The sequence below is a fragment of the Monodon monoceros genome, unplaced genomic scaffold (genome assembly GCF_005190385.1).
Source record: "Monodon monoceros isolate NGI ecotype Baffin Bay Population unplaced genomic scaffold, NGI_Narwhal_1 Super_Scaffold_8, whole genome shotgun sequence".
NCBI classification, from domain to species: domain Eukaryota; kingdom Metazoa; phylum Chordata; class Mammalia; order Artiodactyla; family Monodontidae; genus Monodon; species Monodon monoceros.
The window spans coordinates 22,529,726-22,550,897 of record NW_021703785.1 but is presented as its reverse complement, the minus strand read 5'-3'; positions in this window follow the sequence as shown (position 1 = coordinate 22,550,897).

The following is a 21,172-nucleotide window of genomic DNA, read 5'->3' as shown; positions in this document are numbered from 1 at the left end:
TCAAACATTCTTAAACGAGTTAGATAAATATCACATTTTTGTGATGTTTTCATTTACAACTCTGTCAATTAGCACTGCTCAGAAATGTACTAAAGAGTCTCTAAGTGGCTCGGAAGAGTTAATGTCTCCCTAAATGCTTAATTTGCTACCCAGGATTGACAGAGACACAGACAAAAACAGATACCAATAGCATTTAGTAGCACTGAAATAAAGTGAAGAAGGATCTAAGCATTTTCTTTCATCTCTTCAGGGCATGATTTCTGTTTACTGCTCACCTGCTCTAATTATCCTAGCAGCTCACTTACGTTACATTTTTTCCACTACTAACAAGATGAGCCAGATTTTTCCCAGTGCCAAAGACACAGTATCATCAACAAAAGTGTCTTGATGATAGTGACTTCAGAGTGTTAGTCCATCTCACTGGGTGCTTATCTAGGTTCCAAGGAATAGTATGCTCCAAGGGAGAATTTGGCTCAATGAGAGATGGCTTTAGTACACAAGTGATGGCACCATTCAATTTGCTTTTCTTATACTTACTTTAGGTAAACATTGGCAACAAGACTGATTTTGAAGCAAACATAGCACCACGCCTGCTGCTCATGTTGGGCTGTTTTAGGTCAATTAGTGCCTCCTAAATTCCTTGACTTATTATTATTATTATTTTACATCTTTATTGGAGTATAATTGCTTTACAATGGTGTGTTAGTTTCTGCTTTATAACAAAGTGAAGCAGTTATACATATACATATGTTCCCATATCTCTTCCCTTTTGCGTCTCCCTCCCTCCCACCCTCCCTATCCCACCCCTCTAGGTGGTCACAAAGCACCAAGCTGATCTCCCTGTGCTATGTGGCTGCTTACCACTAGCTATCTACCTTACGTTTGGTAGTGTATATATGTCCATGTCTCTCTCTCGCTTTGTCACAGTTTACCCTTCCCCCTCCCCATATCCTCAAGTCCATTCTCTAGTAGGTCTTTGTCTTTATTCCTGTCTTACCCCTAGGTTCTTCATGACATTTTTTTTTCTTGAATTCCATATATATGTGTTAGCATACGGTATTTGTCTTTCTCTTTCTGACTTACTTCACTCTGTATGACAGACTCTAGGTCTATCCACCTCATTACAAATAATTCAATTTCATTTCTTTTTATGGCTGAGTAATATTCCATTGTATATATGTGCCACATCTTCTTTATCCACTCATCCGATGATGGACACTTAGGTTGTTTCCATCTCCGGGCTATTGTAAATAGAGCTGCAATGAACATTTTGGTACATGACTCTTTGAATTATGGTTTTCTCAGGGTATATGCCCAGTAGTGGGACTGCTGGGTCACATGGTAGTTCTATTTGTAGTTTTTTAAGGAACCTCCATACTGTTCCCCATAGTGGCTGTATCAATTCACATTCCCACCAGCAGTGCAAGAGTGTTCCCTTTTCTCCACACCCTCTCCAGCATTTATTGTTTGTAGATTTTTTGATGATGTCCAAATTCTTAAAGCATGTGCTAATCTGGTACTTAAAGTACTGAGACATTTGGCATATTTTCTCTGTAAAGAGAAGTTGGAAGTACTTTGTATAAGAGTTTAAGAGGATAGATGAATAAACAAACATTACTTTCCCTTATTAACGTTGTGTTTTCTTTTTAAATGAGCAACATATTAAAAATTAAATCTTAGTTTAGAAGCAGCTTAAATTAAGCAGCTTTCCTTTTAAAGAATAGAAAACACATGACTAGCACATCTTGATATGCTTCTCCACATTAAAGTTTTAATTTCTAATTTAATCTCTAATTTGTTAACACCAGTGTATTAGGGAGTAAAAATCAGTATCTTCTTCAATATGGATTCTACTTTTCTTAATGAGAGGATTAAGAAGCATTATTATTTAAGAAGCATTTTAGAAGAAGAATTCCCCATGAACAGATTTGTGTTTCAGAGATAATTCTGATGGGAAAAATGAAAAGAAAAACACTGCATGCATGTAATCATCCACCAGATACCCATGGGAAATGTATTAAAGTCCTGGGTCTATTAGGGATTTGTTTAAAGAGGAGAATACAACATAGGCCCTAGACTTAAGTCACTCAAAGTCTAGGAGAGGAAATATAAACAAATTACAATACCCTATGAGAATCCCAGGTAGCTATAATAATATGCAGGAGTATCATAAGAGGGGGTGATCAATTCTATCACAGTTTATAGGACACTAGATTAGCTTTGGGAAAGAGATTATACCTGAGCTGGATTATGAAATATGAAATTTGAGTTTTTAAGAGTAAAAAGGGAAAAAGAATGTCTGGGCAAAAGAAGAAACAAATCCAAAAACAGGAAGAGAGCATCATTTGCTTGGAGAAATAAAAACTGTACAGTACAGTTGGTATAAAATCAGTAAAGCAGATCAGCAATGTGGGAGTTGGGACTAGAAATTTAAGGGCTAAACAATGGTGTGACTCACAAAACATGTTAACCAGCTTAAATTTTTCCTGCGAGTCAGTAGTTCTCATACTTTAGCATGCAAACATAATCTTAGAGAGTTCGTTAAAAATGCAAATCCTGGAACTTACACTCCAAAGATTCTCATTTAGCAGGTCTGGTTAAAACTCAGGATTCTGAAATTTTACCAGGTCTGCAGGTTAATTTAACCCATACCATTATTTGAGAAACAGGACAGTAGATGATGGGGAGCTTATGAATGACATTAAGCAGGGAAGAGACATAATTAGATTTGTGTTTTAGAAACTATTTGAGCAGTGACATTGATTACACAAAGTAGGATGAAAGCAGAAGTGAGGGAGACCAATCAAACTTGTTAATTTGTTCACTTAAAATGTATTGAACATCAAGTATGTGCCAAGATCTGTGCTGGTTAACATACATACATCACAAGTCTCCTGATGAGATTGGTAGATTTTTCCAAAGTCTGCACAGCTCAGTTTGCACAGTTTACACAGCTCTCACTGTGACCTATGAGCTCATGAGAAAACACTTGCATAACTATTTTACTGATTCTCATGAAGAGCCAAAAAGTAGAGAGCTATGAAAGCAGCAGGATTTTGTACCTCTTTTGTGGGAAGGGAGAGTAAGCTAGTGGCTTAGAAGGTCTGTAAAGACTTTTGAGTGGGCTGACAGTCCACAATTCCACATAGGCTATACAGGAAGGATGTGTTTGACTAAATTAGGGATTTGGGGATAATCAAAAAGAGCAGTTTGGGGTTCTTGTAGAAATCATATACGTGTAACCATTTGATTTTTATAATTAGTCTTACCCTGAAAGGTTATATGTATCAAATAATTGGGCACAGACCATATATTGCTAATGGCATTCATTGTTTTCTCCTCTAGATGAGAAAATATATCAGTTCTGTTTTTATTACTTTGAATGATTTCAGAAATGGTTATTTATAAGGAAACTTTAGATCATAAACTTTAGAAAGCATCTTTCCATTTCATACTTGCCTGTCCACCTGTGTCTGATTGAGAAACCAGGGATGGGCTTGGTAAGGAGCAACCCTGCTGCAGCACTGCCTCAGCCCCTCCCCCACCCATGAACATGCCTCCCTGTGTAGCCTGTGACCTCTCCTTGCCTTCACTGATAATTATGAAGTACTGCTTGCCTTTTCTTGTACTTCAAATTTAGCAGACGAAATGTAAAGCTTCTCTAAGGAATCACTGCTAATATAATAGCGCAATGATGAAATGAAAGTAATTTCAGGATATCAGGAATAACAAATTTAGGAGTCTGGGGTAAAGGTAGGCAGACAAGAGGAAAGAATTCCTGGACCTTAATGTAGAACACGGTCAATGAGAAGACTTGAAATTTTCACTACATGTTTTTATGAACATCAACCTCTCAGTCAAACCGCAGACATCGTTTTTCTCATGGCTCACAAGGTTCTTTACAAGAAGTAGTAGCTCTCAGGTTTTTTCCTTGGTTGCTGAAAAGCTTAACACATTTGTAAAGAAAATTAAATATTTTACTGCCTTACCATTATTTTTTTTAGAATTCTATATTTTTTGCCTAATTGAAATAGATCTAGACCTAGATATGGATATCAATATCCATATCTAGATCTAGATTAAAAATTTGCAAAAATGCCAAGTTTTAAATTATCACCTTATGGAGTTCCCAGCCTTCCAAGAATGTATGCACCCTCTATTTCCCTTGTGCTTTCCTCGTCAATTCGTGAGACTTTATATGTTTTATTTAAATACCAGTTACTCTGGCAGGGAAACTAGATATTTTTTGAGTTGGATAGAATGACAACAGCTTAATAATAGCAGTGAATATTTATTGAATATTTACTGTGAGTGAGATAAATGCTCTAATTTCTAGGTGATTGACATGCATTAGCTCACTTCCTTCAAAAAATAACATAAAGAAATAGGTACTATTATCAACTTCCTGTTATAGATGGAAACCTAGAGTAAAAAGCTTGCTTTTCTTTTCTTTTTTTTAAAATAAATTTATTTATTTTATTTATTTATTTTCAGCTGCGTTGGGCCTTCATTGCTGTGCATGGGCTTTCTCTAGTTGTGGCAAGCTGGGGCTACTCTTCGTTGCGGCGCGCGGGCTTCTCATTGCGGTGGCTTCTCTCTTTGTGGAGCACAGGCTCTAGGCACGCAGGCTTCAGTAGTTGTGGCTCACAGGCTCTAGAGCACAGGCTCAATAGTTGTGGCGCATGGGCTTAGTTGCTCCGCGGCATGTGGGATCTTCCTGGACCAGGGATTGAATCCATGTCCCCTGCATTGGCAGGCAGATTCTCAACCACTGAGCCACCTGGGAAGCCCTGCTTTTCTTTGACATTGTTTTCTTCACTCTATTCATTTATCACTCCCCCAAATACTTTTTAATTTCCAAAGTTTTGTTGACATCTCTCATCTTCTGTTACTGTATCATTTACTCTGTAGTTGTCTTTAATTATTTGTCTTCATTCCAACTGCCACCATCATAGAAGAAGTTCAGTAGAGAGCAGAGGTAAATCCATGTATCCATCATGTTTAACCAGAAATCCACAAGGCATTTTCCACATGAGAAAAATGTATGTAATTTGTGTTTTATTTGATTGATGTCTAGCGTAATATTGATGTTAACAACACAAAGAAGAAGCCCAATGTGATAGTCCTGGCCTCCTAAGGAGCAGAGGTCAAGTGGGATTACACATTCAAGAGATATATTAGGAGAAAGGCTTGTGAGGCGCAAGGGAGAAGGACCCTGGGACATCTGAGAGAGGTGCAACTGCATAATGCAGGTCTGACCCTTCTGAAGGAGAGAGGGAAGGATGGTTAAGTGGGAGAACCCTACACTGCCATGCAATTCTAAAAAATGTTTGGCAAGGCTGATGAAGACTTCTTGAGCCACAGTTGCCCTTCTGAGGGATTATTCATCCCTTAGGAGTGGGCATGATTAAGTATCACTGCTGTGTCAAGGTACTGGCTGGAAGCAGCCCATGAGAGGCATTTCCCTGGTGCAAACATCATGATGAATTTCAGAGTGCAGTAGCTGCAATCACAGTCCCTGCAGGTAGATGTCTCAGTGGTACATTTTCATTGTCACTACAGCCAGTAGTGATCAAGAATCTAGGTTAAATAAATATTCATTTTCTGTATATACAAATCATGCACATAACTCATGAATCAAATAAGATGATAGAAGAGGGAAAAACTTAATGCTTTTCTGTTTCCTTTAGTCGTGGCTTTACAAGGAGACAATGGATGTGAATTTTTAAAAAGGATTTTGTACCAAGCTCCTTAAGAACTAGAGGTAACAAAAGTCTTGCTTGCCATCAACAGAAGAATGGATAAAGAAGATGTGGCATATTTATACAATGGAGTATTATTTAGCCATAAAAAGAATGAAATAATGCCATTTACAGCAATATGGATGGACCTAGAGATTATCATACTAAGTGAAATAAGACAAATGGAGAAAGAGAAATATCATATGTTATTGTTTATATGTGGAATCTAAAAAAAAAATGATACAAATGAACTTATATACAAAACATAAACAGACTCACAGACATAGAAAACAAACTTATGCTTACCAAGGGGAAAGAGGGGATGATAAATTGGGAATTTGGGATTAACATATATACACTATTATATATAAAATAGATAACCAACAAGGACCTACTGTATAGCACAGGGAACTGTACTCAATAATTTGTAATAATCTATAAGGGAAACGGATCTGAAAAAAATAGTATGTATAACTGAATCATTTTTCTGTACACCTGGAACTAACACAACATTGTAAATCAACTATACTCCAATACAAACTAATTAATTAATTAATTTTTAAAAAGTCTTGCTTCTAGCTGGCCTACTTCCTTAAGCCAAATATCTCCTAGATAAAGGAGGTTTTACGTCTACAAAAGGATGAAGATATTGATTAGACGGAGAAGTTTTGGGAGAGAGATGATGAAGATAAATGTATTCAGGCACCAAAACATTGCTGGATGATTTGGAGGGTTTGGATATAAAAATAAATTAGATTATTTTGAGAAAAATGGAAAAAATAAACTAGGATGGGAGACTGACAATTCAAACAATTTTTATTTTATTTTTAAAAAATTTATAAGATCATCTCGGAAGAAAGATGGAAAAAACTAAGTTAGGGAACATTGGGTAAGAAATAGTATATTACATTAGGTAAGCCCTTTTGCAGTGAAGTGTATGGATCTTGTACTCAAACCATCCTCTAATTAGAATTCACCCTAATATTTTAAGGAGGCAGGTGTTAAAATAATTAGCAGTCTGTATAACCATTTAAAACTTGAAAAAAGAGAGATTAAAACCTAGAACATGCATACACATATTTGCTGGTCTTAAAGAGAAATTTTGCTATTTCCTCTACCTATTGGACTATAGATTATGATTTATCTTTGTTTGGTAGCTTCTTTCTGACTCTGTAATATATGAAAGATTAAGTGTATTAAATATAGCCTACTGGCCTAATATGACTGTTGACAATTACCATGCCTTGTCTGACTTCCCAGTTACTCTGGATCAATGGAGAATATTTTCACTCTATTCTTTCCCATCACCCCTTGCCACTTAAAGTTTAGATAAACTAATTTCATAGGAAGTTTGCTTGTTTTTCCTTCTGCTTTCTACTTTCCTGAATTGTTCTTGTGTTCGTTTTTATTTTTCTTTCAACTGTTTGAAAATTCTAAATATTATTTTGTTTTTCTTACTGAATAACTTTCATTTCTTATCAGTTTTGATATATCCATCACTATCTGAACTCTTTCTGATTAAGAATGATTACTTAACATTCCTTTATCCCAGAGCAACTTCCACGTTGCATTTTGCATTATTAATTAATTCACTATTTTTTATTAAACTCTGTGCCAAGCTTTCTGATCAACAAATCAGACAAGGCCTCTGACTTCATCTCATCTGGATTCTAATATGAAAAGAGAGACTATTTACATGCATCAAAATAAAGCATTGCAAATTGTTATGTCTAAGGAAAGAAATAACTAGTGAGGTGTGATAAAGTAAGTAGGGTCAGCAAATTTAGATAAGTTTTCCTAAATGTATTTACTGAAGTGTTAACATGTATTTTTAGCACATTAGTTACCGTTGTCATATAAATTCTATTTTTAACTCCTGTTCTAAGCAAGTCATAAATCTGAGTTCTTCTTGCTAGTTCTTTTATACTTATTTTGGTTTCACCTAGTATCTGCTTAATTAGGCTGATTGGCACCATTAGTAAAAATAGATATCAACCGCCAAGGTTTGTTAACTATATTTAGCCTAAGGGATTACAACCCTTCCCATAGTGTTAAAGAACAATTCATCTTGCGTATATTTTGTCATATCAATGAGTAATTCCTGAATGCAGGAAAAACGGCTGTCCCTGCACTGGTGGGCCCATTCTCACTGGTGTCTGTTGTCAGCTGAAGCTCTTGCATGTGCGTCCCAGCTAGGATGTGCTGTAGTGACTAAAATGACATTTGGCAGCAGTGCACTCTGAGGCCTAACTGTTTTGGAGAAACTAAGTTTAAATGTCTATCTATCTTGCTCCTTTGTGCCCAGCAGGAAATAGCAGTGTTATCTCTTCAGGTTTAACCAAAGATCAGTACTACAGTACTATTCTATCAGTACTAATAGAATAATATAATTATTCTATCAGATAATGATTGAAATAACCAAAAGCCTGCCACCATTTACAATGTTAAATCACCTGTCTACTATAAATACAAATCAATATGAGTAGTAAAGGGGAAATAGTATGAAAAACCCTTATCTGAAGCTTTTTCCAAAGAGATTTTTTATTCCTCATAGGATAGAAATCTACTTTTTTTTTTTTTAATGCAACAATTGGTAGCAAAATATGGAAAGACCTGGGCTGGGAATTAAGGAACATGGTTCGGATCATTACTCTGCTACTTAGTAGCTGTGTAATAATGGGCAATTGACCTGAAGCTGGTTATTTATTTGTAAAATGTGGCTAAGAGTATCGACATCACAGAATTGTTTAAGGATGAAATATTATAACGCATATGAGGGCATCCACATGGTAGGTTTAGTTGCCTTTTTTTTTTTTTCTGGATCTCTTATTAAATAGTTATATGGCTTTGTGTGAAGGAGTTGAACTTTCTGGGTCTCAGTTTTCCCATTTAAAATAAGAGAATGAGTTGAACCATTCTTTGACCTTTCTACTTTAGAATTCTGAATTGTGGTAAGGAAAAACTTCTGACAGAGTTGACTGTTAGTTAAGGGAACTGTTTCATGAAGTAGTCAATGCCCCATCTTGTCACTGTGTCTATGGAGGATGACGTCTATAGTAGGGTTCCATTTAGAGAAAAGTTTGTAAACTGGTAGACAGCAGTTGTTTGTATTGGGACTGCACAGCTATTTCTTTTTTTTAAAATGTAGGCAATAATTAATTCATGATTTCAAAATAAAAATAATGTTTTCTGGTTTCTCTTAAAAAACTGCAGCACGGAAACTGCTTCTTTTATTAGATTGAATGGCAACATTCAGCTGAAGTAGGGTCATTTGCCCCTTTAGAGCAGACCTACTATAATTTTTCAGAAGTCCCATCAGTGTCTTCATTGTGTCTTCAAATCTCACTCTTTTATATGACCTGCCCAGATCCTACAGGCATTGGAGTTTGTGTTTCCCAGTCTAGATATTTAGGGAAAAGAACTAAAGAATTCTTCTGACTCCAAATTTCCATTCTTAAGGACTTTAAAAATATGGTTTGTGACAATAGAACCAAATGATTAATTATTTATTTTGGGGCGGGATTGACATGACAAATGATTAATCACTATAAAACATTAGAGTTCTTAAAAAAACAACGGTGTGTGCTTACCTGTAACTTGATCATATTAAGATGATTTTATAAATTTTTTTCAGGGCATGGAGTGTCAGCTGAGAAAACACTGACAACTGATAGTTAAATAATCCAATTGAAACTGGGAAAGTTTTCTTCAAGTGTAGAACTTGAACATGCAAACATAAATTTCTGAACTGAAAGAAAACATACTGTATAGATTTTGAATTTCCACATATCCACAAATGTACTTCTCTACGTTTCCCAGCTGAAATTTTAGAAACAAAGCTAAATCTTTTGTCCTTCCACAGTAATGAAACTTTCTATATCCAGGACTTTCAAACTCTAGGAATTCTTTTTTGAATCTCCATTATAAGTCAGATGGCTAGTCATTCATATAGAAATGTTCTAAAAAGTTTATACTTTTCTTTTGTTGTTAAATTATACGTGGTATAGTTAATCAGTCTATTGAGATAAGGGATGCAAATATTGTATTCCTGTGGGTTAATTCTTCTGGACGAAAGAATTTTTACCTTTTGAGCAAATTTCTAGTGGGAAGACATTTAATAACTAAAAAAAAAAACCAAAAGTATTTTAAAGAACAAGAATAATATGCAGGAAGGAGCTTCAAAATGGCGGAAGAGTAAGATGTGGAGATCACCTTCGTCCCCACAAATACATCAGAAATACATCGACATGTGGAACAACACCTACAGAACACCTACTGAACGCTGGCAGAAGACCTCAGACCTCCCAAAACGCAAGAAACTCCCCACATACCTGGGTAGGGGAAAAGAAAAAAGAAAAAACAGAGACAAAAGAATAGGGACGGGACCTGCACCACTGGGATGGAGCTGTGAAGGAGGAAACGTTTCCACACACTAGGAAGCCCCTTCGTGGGCGGAGACTGCTGGTGGTGGAGCGGGGAAGCTTTGGAGCTGCGGAGGAGAGTGCAGCAACAGGGGTGCAGAGGGCAAAGTGGAGAGATTCCCGCACAGAGGATCGGTGCCGACAAGCACTCACCAGCCCCAGACGCTTGTCTGCTCACCCGCCGGGGTGGGCGGGGGCTGGGAGCTGAGGTTCAGACTTCGGTTGGAGCGCAGGGAGAGGACTGGGGTTGGCAGCGTGAACACAGCCTGAAGGGGCTAGTGCGCCACGGCTAGCCAGGAAGGAGTCCGGGAAACAGTCTGGAGCTGCCGAAGAGGCAAGAGACTTTTTCTTGCCTCTTTGTTTCCCGGTGCGCAAAGAGAGGGGATTAAGAGCGACACATAAAGGAGCTCCAGAGACGGACGCGAGCTGCAGCTATCAGCGCGGACCCCAGAGATGGTCATGGGATGCTAAGGCTGCTGCTGCAGCCACCAAGAAGCCTGTGTGAGAGCACACATCACTCGCCACACCTCCCCTCCCGGGAGCCAGTGCAGCCCGCCACTGCCAGGGTCCCGTGATCCAGGGACAACTTCCCCAGAACACACGGCGCACCTCAGGTTTTGCAACATCACGCTGGCCTCTGCCGCAGCAGGCTCGCCCTGCATTCTGTACCCCTCCCTCCCCCCTGCCTCAGTGAGCCAGAGTCCCCAAATCAGCTGCTACTTTAACCCCGTCCTGTCTGAGCGAAGAACAGACGCCCTCCGGTGACTTACATGCAGAGGCGGGGCCAATCCAAAGCTGAACACCAGGAGCTGTGCGAACAAAGAAGAGAAAGGGAAATCTCTCCCAGCAGCCTCAGAAGCAGCAGCTTCACAATCAACTAGATGTACCCTGCATCTGTGGAATACATGAATAGACAATGAATCATCCCAAATTGAGTAGGTGGACTTTGGGAGCAACGATAAATATATATTTTTCCCTTTTTCTCTTTTTGTGAGTGTGTATGTATATGCTTCATTGTGTGATTCTGTCTGTATAGCTTTGCTTTTACCATTTGTCCTAGGGTTCTGTCTGTCCGTTTTTTGTGTTTAGTATAGTTTTTAGCATTTGTTATCATTGGTGGATATGTTTTTTGGTTTGGTTGGTCTCTTCTTTCTTTCTTTCTTGTTTTTATTACTTAAAATTTTTTTAATAATTATTTTTTACTTTAATAACTTTATTTTATTTTATCTACATCTTTCTTTCTCTTTTTTTTCCCCTCCCTTTTATTCTGAGCCGTGTGGATGATAGGCTCTTGGTGCTACAGATAGGCATCAGGGCTGTGCCTCTGAGGTGGGAGAGCCAAGTTCAGGACACTGGTCCACAAGAGACCTCCCAGCTCCACGTAATATCAAATGGCGAAAATCTCCCAGAGAAATCCATCTCAATGCCAAAACCCAGCTCCACTCAATGACCACCAAGCTACAGTGCTGGACACCCTATGTCAAACAACTATCAAGACAGGAACACAACCCCATCCATTAGCAAAGAGGCTGCCTAAAATCATAATAAGCCCACAGACACCCCAAAACACACCATCAGATGTGGAACTGCCCACCAGAAAGACAAGATCCAGCCTCACCTACCAGAACACAGGCACTAGTCCCCTCCACCAGGAAGCCTACACAACCCACTGAACCATCCATAGCCACTGGGGACAGACACCAAAAACAATGAGAACTAAGAACCTGCAGTTTGTGAAAAGTAGACCACAAACAGAGTAAGTTAAGGAAAATGAGAAGACAGAGAAACACACAGCAGATGAAGGAGCAAGGACCTAACAAATGAAGAGGAAAAAGTCAGTCTACCTGAAAAAGAATTCATAATAATGATAGGAAAGATGACCCAAAATCTTGGAAATAGAATGGAGAAAATACAAGAAACGTTTAACAAGGACCTAGAAGATCTAAAGAGCAAACAGTGATGAACAACACAATAAATGAAATTAAAAACTCTCTAGAAGGGATCAATAGCAGAATAACTGAGGCAGAAGAACGGATAAGTGACCTGGAAGATAAAATAGTGGAAATAACTACTACATAGCAGAAAAAAGAATGAAAAGAATTAAGGACAGTCTCAGAGACTTCTGGGACATTAAACGCACCAACATTTGAAATATAGGGGTCCCAGATGAAGAAGAGAAAAAGAAAGAGTCCCATACAGGATAAATCCAAGGAGAAACATGCCAAGACACATATTAATCAAACTATCAAAAATTAAATACAAAGAAAAAAATATTAAAACCAGCAGGGGAAAACTACAAATAACATACAAGCGAATCCCCATAAGGGTAACAGCTGATCTTTCAGCAGAAACTCTGCAAGCCAGAAGGCAGTGGCAGGACATATTTAAAGCGATGAAGGAGCAAAACCTAAAACGAAGGTTACTCTACCCAGCAAGGATCTCATTCAGATTTGATGGAGAAATTAAAACCTTTAGAGACAATCAAAAGCTAAGAGAATTCAGCACCACCAAACCAGCTTTACAACAAATGCTAAAGGAACTTCACTAGACAGGAAACACAAGAGAAGGAAAAGACCTACAATAACAAACACAAAACAATTAAGAAAGTGGTAATAGGAACATACATATCGATAATTACCTTAAATGTAAACACATTAAATGCTCCAACCAAAAGACATAGACTGGCTGAATGGATACAAAAACAAGACCCATATATATGCTGTCTCCAAGAGACCCATTTCAAATCTAGGGACACATAGGGACTGAAAGTGAGGGGATGGAAAAAGATATTCCATGCAAATGCAAATCAAAAGAAAGCTGGAATAGCAATTCTCATATCAGACAAAATAGACTGTAAAACGAAGACTATTAGAAGAGACAAAGAAGGACACTACATAATGATCAAGGGATCAACCCAAGAAGAAGATATAACAATTGTAAATATTTATGCACCCAACGTAGGAGCACCTCAATACATAAGGCAAATACTAACAGCCATAAAAGGGGAAATTCACAGTAACACAATCATACTAGGGGATTTTAACACTCTCATCAATGGACAGATCATCCAAAATGAAAATAAATAAGGAAACACAAGCTTTAAATGATACATTAAACATGATGGACTTAATTGATATTTATAGGACAATTCATCCAAAAACAAAAAAATACACCTTCTTCTCAAGTGCTCATGGAACATTCTCCAGGATAGATCATATCTTGGGTCACAAATCAAGCCTTGGTAAATTTAAGAAAATTGAAATCACATCAAGTATCTTTTCAGACCACAATGCCATGAGACTAGATATCAAATACAGGAAAAAAATCTGTAAAAAATACAAACACATGGAGGCTAAACAATACACTACTTCATAACCAAGAGATCACTGAAGAAATCAAAGAGGAAATAAAAAAATACCTAGAAAAAAATGACAATGAAAACATGACAACCCAAAACCTATGGGATGCAGCAAAAGCAGTTCTAAGAGGGAACATTATAGCAATACAATCCTACTTTAAGAAACAAGAAACCTCTCGAATAAACAACCTAACCTTACACCTAAAGCAATTAGAGAAAGAAGAACAAAAAAACCCCAAAGTTAGCAGAAGGAAAGATATCATAAACATCATATCACAATAGATGATAAAGAAATGAAGGAAACAATAGCAAAGATCAATAAAACTAAAAGCTGGTTCTTTGAGAAGGTAAAGAAAACTAATAAACCCTCAGCCAGACTCATCAGGAAAAAAAGGGAAAAGACTCAAATCAATAGAATCAGAAATGAAAAAGCAGAAGTAACAACTGACACTGCAGAAATACAAAGGATTAGGAGAGATTACTACAAGCAACTATATGCCAATAAAATGGACAACCTGGAAGAAATGGACAAATTCTTAGAAATGTACAGCCTTCCAAGACTGAACCAGGAAGAAATAGAAAATATGAACATACCAATCACAAGCACTGAAATTGAAACTGTGATTAAAAATCTTCCAACAAACAAAAGCCCAGGACCAGATGGCTGAACAGGCAAATTCTACCAATGATTTAGAAAAGAGCTAACACCTATCTTTCTCAAACTCTTCCAAAATATAGCAGAGGGAGGAACACTCCCAAACTCATTCTACAAGGCCACCATCACCCTTATAACAAAACAAGACAAAGATGTCACAAAGAAAGAAAACTACAGGCCAGTATCACTGATGAACATAGATACAAAAATCCTCCATAAAATACTAGCAAACAGAATCCAACAGCACATTAAAAGGATCATACACCATGATCAAGTGGGGTTTATCCCAGGAATGCAAGGATTCTTCAATATACACAAATCAATCGATGTGATACACCATATTAACAAATTGAAGGAGAAAAACTATATGATCATCTCAATAGATGCAGAGATGGGCTTCCCTGGTGGCGCAGTGGTTGGGAGTCCACCTGCCGATGCAGGAGACACGGGTTCGTGCCCCGGTCTGGGAGGATCCCACGTGCCGCGGAGTGGCTGGGCCCGTGAGCCATGGCCACTGGGCCTGTACGTCCAGAGCCTGTGCTCCATAGCGGGAGAGGCCGCGGCAGTGAGAGGCCCGCGTATCGCAAAAAAAAATAGATGCAGAGAAAGCTTTCGACAAAATTCAACACCATTTATGATAAAAACCCTCCAGAAAGTAGGCATAGAGGGAAATTTCCTCAACATAATAAAGGCCATATATGACAAACCCACAGCCAACACTGTCCTCAATGGTGAAAAACTGAAACCATTTCCACTAAGATCAGGAACAAGACAAGGTTACCCACTCTCACCACTAGTATTCAACATAGTTTTGGAAGTTTAAGCCACAGCAATCAGAGAAAAAAAAGAAATAAAAGGAATCCAAAACAGAAAAGAAGAAGTAAACCTGTCACTGTTTGCAGATGACATGATACTATACATAGAGAATCCTAATGATGCTACAAGAAAACTACTAGAGCTAATCAATGAATTTGGTAAAGTGGCAGAATACAAAATTAATGCACAGAAATCTCTTGCATTCCTATACACTAATGATGAAAAATCTGAAAGTGAATTTAAGAAAACACTCCCATTTACCATTGCAACAAAAAGAATAAAATATCTAGGAATAAACCTACCTAAGGAGAAAAAGGACCTGTATGCAGAAAACTATAAGACACTGATGAAAGAAATTAAAGATGATACAAACAGATGGAGAGATATACGATGTTCTTGGATTGGAAGAATCAACATCGTGAAAATGACTATACTCCAAAGCAATCTACAGATTCAATGCAATCCCTGTCAAACTACCAATGTCATTTTTCACAGAAGTAGACAAAAAATTTCATGGAAACACAAAAGATCCCGAATACCCAAAGCAATCTTGAGAATGAAAAACGGAGCTGGAGGAATCAGGCTCCCTGACTTCAGACTATACTACAAAGCTGCAGTAATCAAGACAGTATGGTACTGGCACAAAAACAGAAATATAGATCAATGGAACAGGATAGAAAGCCCAGAGATAAACCCATGCACATATGCTCACCTTATCTTTTATAAAGGAGGCGAGAATATAGAGTGGAGAAAAGACAGCCTCTTCCATAAGTGGTGCTGGGAAAACTGGACAGCTACAGGTAAAAGAATGATATTAGAACACTCCCTAACACCATACACAAAAATAAACTCAAAATGGTTTAAAGACCTAAATGTAAGGCCAGACACTATCAAACTCTTAGAAGAAAACATAGGCAGAACACTCTATGACATAAATCACAGCAAGATCCTTTTTGACCCACCTCCTAGAGAAGTCGAAATAAAAACAAAAATGAACAAATGGGACCAAATGAAACCTCAAACCTTTTGCACAGCAAAGGAAACCATAAACAAGACCAAAAGACAACCCTCAGAATGGGAGTAGATATTTGCAAATGAAGCAACTGACAAAGGATTAATCTCAAAAATTTACAAGCAGCTCATGCAGCTCAATACCAAAAAACAAACAACCCAATCCAAAAATGGGCAGAAGAGCTAAACAGACATTTCTCCAAAGAAGATACACAGATTGCCAACACATGAAAGGATGCTCAATATCACTAATCATTAGAGAAATGCAAATCAAAACTACAATGAGGTATCACCTCACACCGGTTAGAATGGCCATCATCAAAAAATCTACAAACAATAAATGCTGGAGAGGGTGTGGAGAAAAGGGAACCCTCTTGCACTGTTGGTGGGAATGGAAATTGATACAGCCACTATGGAGAACCGTATGGAGGTTCCTTAAAAAACTACAAATAGAACTACCATACGACCCAGCAATCCCACTACTGGGCATGTACCCTGAGATAACCATAACTCAAAAAGAGTCATGTACCAAAATGTTCATTGCAGCTCTATTTACAATAGCCAGGACATAGAAGCAACCCAAGTGTCCACTGACAGAGGAATGGATAAAGAAGATGTGGCACATATATACAATGGAATATTACTCAGCCATAAAAAGAAACAAAATTGAGCTATGTGTAATGAGGTGGATAGACCTAGAGTCTGTCATACAGAGTGAAGTAAGTCAGAAAGAGAAAGACAAATACCGTATGCTAACACATATATATGGAATTTAAGGGAAAAAAATGTCATGAAGAACCTAGGGGTAAGACAGGAATAAAGACAGAGACCTACTAGAGAATGGACTTGAGGATACGGGGAGTGGGAAGGGTAAGCTGGGACAGAGTGAGAGAGTGGCATGGACATATATACACTACCAAACGTAAAATAGATAGCTAGTGGGAAGCAGCCGCATAGCACAGGGAGATCAGCTCGGTGCTTTGTGATCACCTAGAGGGGTGGGATAGGGAGGGTGGGAGGGAGGGAGACGCAAAAGGGAAGAGATATGGGGACATACGTATATGCATAACTGATTCACTTTGTTATAAAGCAGAAACTAACACATCATTGTAAAGCAATTATACTCCAATAAACATGTTTAAAAAAAAGAATAATATGCAGTAAATACTAAGAAGTCCAGTAGATCAGTAAACATATGTAAAAGAAAATTATCCAGCTACTTTCAAGTTTTACCAGTTTTCCCAAATTTATCAGACTATCTCCTATTCACTATTTCATTTCATTAAACTTCATTTCCATATTTATTTAGAGAATTATTCAAGAGCTATAGTTGCTGAGAAAGTAGTCAGGTATTTAGCAATCACCAGGAATCTTTTCTGATTCACCTGCATATTGTAACACTGTGGGATTTTTCTCCTCAACTAATTGCAGTGCACGTTCGATGATTCAACCACCAATTCCACAGGTACAGCTGAACTCTTTGAAGTTACAGTTGCTGAGTTTTAAGCTGCACTGCAGGTTGTACAGCTTGATTTTCTGATTAGGTTGCCAGCTTTAATAATTGAGCTCTAAATGCAGTACAATTTACTAATCAGGCCTTCATCATTATTGAGAACAGTTGAATGTTTAACTCTAGATTTTTTTCATTTCCCAATCCCATTGCCTCACATTTTAAGCTCAATATAAATTTTAGAAGAAATTTTAAGTGCCAAATTCATGATATGACTCATATTGACAACTTTGTAAAATAGAATTATTTTTAATTATAAATGTAATATATAAATAAAATTACTTTGAAAAATGAGAATAAAATTATTCTATCATTATAAAATAAACAGGAATTTGTTTAACTATATCTTTGCAATATTTAAAATTTTCTATTTTCTCACCCCCAAAATACATTTCTATAATTCTCTATAGATCATATAATGTATCTTGCCTATGGAAATTAAAATGTAATTCATATATATATGTATACATATATACACATTTATGTCTGTATATATCTATACACACATATGTGTGAATGTGAATACATATATATAAAATATTGATTTGTGACCTATACTCAGTTATGAAATTGGAAAATATTATAGCAAAGTGTTTTTCCAAAAAACAAAAAGAAAGAAATCTGACTCATCCAATATTATACTCAATTTTGTTACTCATATATTATTTTCCTGACAAGATTGCTCAGGGTACAAAGATTCAGTCGTGCATAACAAAAATGTTCCAGATATCTGCCATACAACATTGTCCTTAAACTTAAGAGTACTGTACTGAGCACAGTACAAACTGTGCTGTACAAACCTATTAAGAGTAAAGAACTCATGTTACGTGGTTTTTTGTTTGTTTGTTTGTTTTTTGCGGTGCGCGGGCCTCTCACTGCTGTGGCCTCTCCCATTGCGGGGCACAGGCTCCGGACGCGCAGGCTCAGCGGCCATGGCTCACGGGCCCAGCCGCCCTGCGGCATGTGGGATCCTCCCGGACGGGGGCACGAACCCACATCCCCTGCATCGGCAGGCGGACTCTCAACCACTGGGCCACCAGGGAAGCCCCATGTTACGTGTTTTTTGCCACAATAAAATATATAACATTAAAGTTAAACAAGAAGAATAAACAACACCTAATTATAGCTATATTACAGTGGAGATAGTCAAACTCTCATTCACTTAGGTAATACTTTGGGGCATTTACCATGTACCAGAGATGTTCACACTGGCAAGAGTTATACAGACAAAGAGAATAACAATCACATGAAAGTTTTATAAATGTCATGATCATAAATGCACACAGTGCTTCAGGAACAGGGGTGTAAAGCAGGTTGAGAATTGACTGGAAGTCTTTCTAGGGGTAAAGGGGCATAAATGAAAGAATGATTGGAGTTTACAAAGGACCTTCCAAATAAAGGAAACAGCATGTGGGAAGGCAAGAACTCCAAGGACCATGGCAAATATGGCAACATCATGCTGCAGGCAAATCATTGCTTCCCTTAATTTTCTTAAGTTATACACTGCCTCCTGAGAACATAGTAGGTTCTATTCCTCATTCTTAATGCACAGTTCCTCACTAAAAGTGTATTTTTATATTATGACACAAATCAATTGACTAGGAAATATATTCAAGATACCTTGAAATAATAGAGTGCTTCACGATTTTCAAAAAGCCTAAATTTGTTCTATTTCATGCCCCTTATAGAAATTGACTGAGATGTGATAGGCAAGTATTATCTTAATTTCAGAAATAGACACGGAGGTAAATAATGTGTTCAACCACACAAACCTAGTAAGTGACAGACATTTGAATCTTTAAAAAGCCTTTTTTAGTCTAGGGCATAAATGGTGGAATAGAAACCAGAGGATTTGAATCTGGATGGTTCCAGATTATAGTCCAAGCTCCACTACTTACATGGTGTGTAGGTTTCAGCGACTTTATTTAAACATCTTCGAGTTTGTTATCTTATCTGTGAAATGATGTCAGCTGCTGAAAGAATTAAGAAAAAAAATATTTTTGATAACTTGGCACATAGTAGAGAGCAAATTAATAGAATTTCCATCCTTCCAAGTCATTTGTTCATAGCAATTACATTAATAAAAATCTCAGTTAAATTGTACTATACAAAAGAGTTAAAGTATTAGAATGTATATCTCCATTATATTAATATTAATCACAAAATATGTATTGCCAATGAGGTTTTGATTTTTTTTATCTTGAAGCACTCTTCACAAAAACACCAGAAAATCAAAACAACAGTTTTTATTTTAAAGTGACCAATAATGTCATTCAAAGACAACAGAGCAAAATTTCATGTTAATAACAGATTAAGAGAAAAGTAACAAGTAAAATCTTCATGGCTGGGTTAATTTTAAGTCATGTGCTTTAAATCTCCTTAATAGAAGTAACTACTTAAACACTTTTTTTTTTTACTTAACAACATATACACTTGCACAATATTCAGCGCAGTGTATATGCAAATTTAACTACTAATATATTCATTTCAATCAGTAAAATATGCAATAACCTAACAGTTGAAGTATTCAGCTTAGGTAGTAAACAGTATGCAGCTGGTTCTATAAAAACAAAATATGACTATGACATAAAGGAAATCTACAAAATGTTTAGATCTCTAAACTGCTGTCCAAATTTTCATCAGCTGTATTATTTGATAAATATGTTAATCAGTAGCAAATCAGAGCAATTAACCGTTTGTTGGGTTTTTCTACTTTCAGTTTTAGTGACTTAGCCTTTATCAAATGAAGCAATGTACATTTGTAAAATCAAAGACAATAACAAAAAAGGAAAAGAAAAAAATAATAAAACACTCTAAAATGTTGAATGTCAGGATATATTTCTCTTTCACATGTATAATCTTTTTGGGCACCAAACCTAATGCCTGTGAATAACGGTCATAAAACAGTTATTGGCTTTTCATAGCTCCCCTTCTTTGGGTAAAACCATGTAAATTTTGGTTGTTAATATCTGGCATGTAAAGTAAATCATTTTAATATTTTCAGAGTTTATAAGACTTAAAACTAGATCATTTATTTAACCCAAGTTTATAAAAATTATAAATCTAGAGATTGAATCTGTAATATATAGTTATAAAACCTTACCTGGCAATAAGCTGTCACAGGGGGAGAAATCCTTTAACCTGGTGTATTTAGATAAGAAATCTATTTACTACTCCTTCTGGCTTAAATACTTTGAGTAAAAGACTTTATTGGTTTTTTTTTTTAATTTGTAAATATAGATGTCCCAGTTTGACTTTAAATACTACCTACTACTTTATATTAATTCATGAAGTAACTGCATATCAATTTATTGGAAGTTTTCTCCTTTCTATCTTATCTTAGCCATCTAAGCAGTTATTGGACATTGTCTATCTCTTGGAAAGCCTGACTGTGATAGATGAAGACTGTGGACTATCACACTCCAATGCCAGGCTCTTAGAGGGAAGAAAGAAGAAAGGTAAGAACTATATTTCATACTGTTTTTGTAATCAAACTGTGGATATTTAGGAGAATGAGCTATTTAGGTTTTGTCAATCAGATGCACTCTCATGAAACTTGGATTCATTATAAGTTATGCACTGAGAGGCACAGGGAGTGGAAAATCTATTTTGCTGTTATGGATTATGGCAGAGGTGATCTTGTTTAGAAGCCAGGAACTA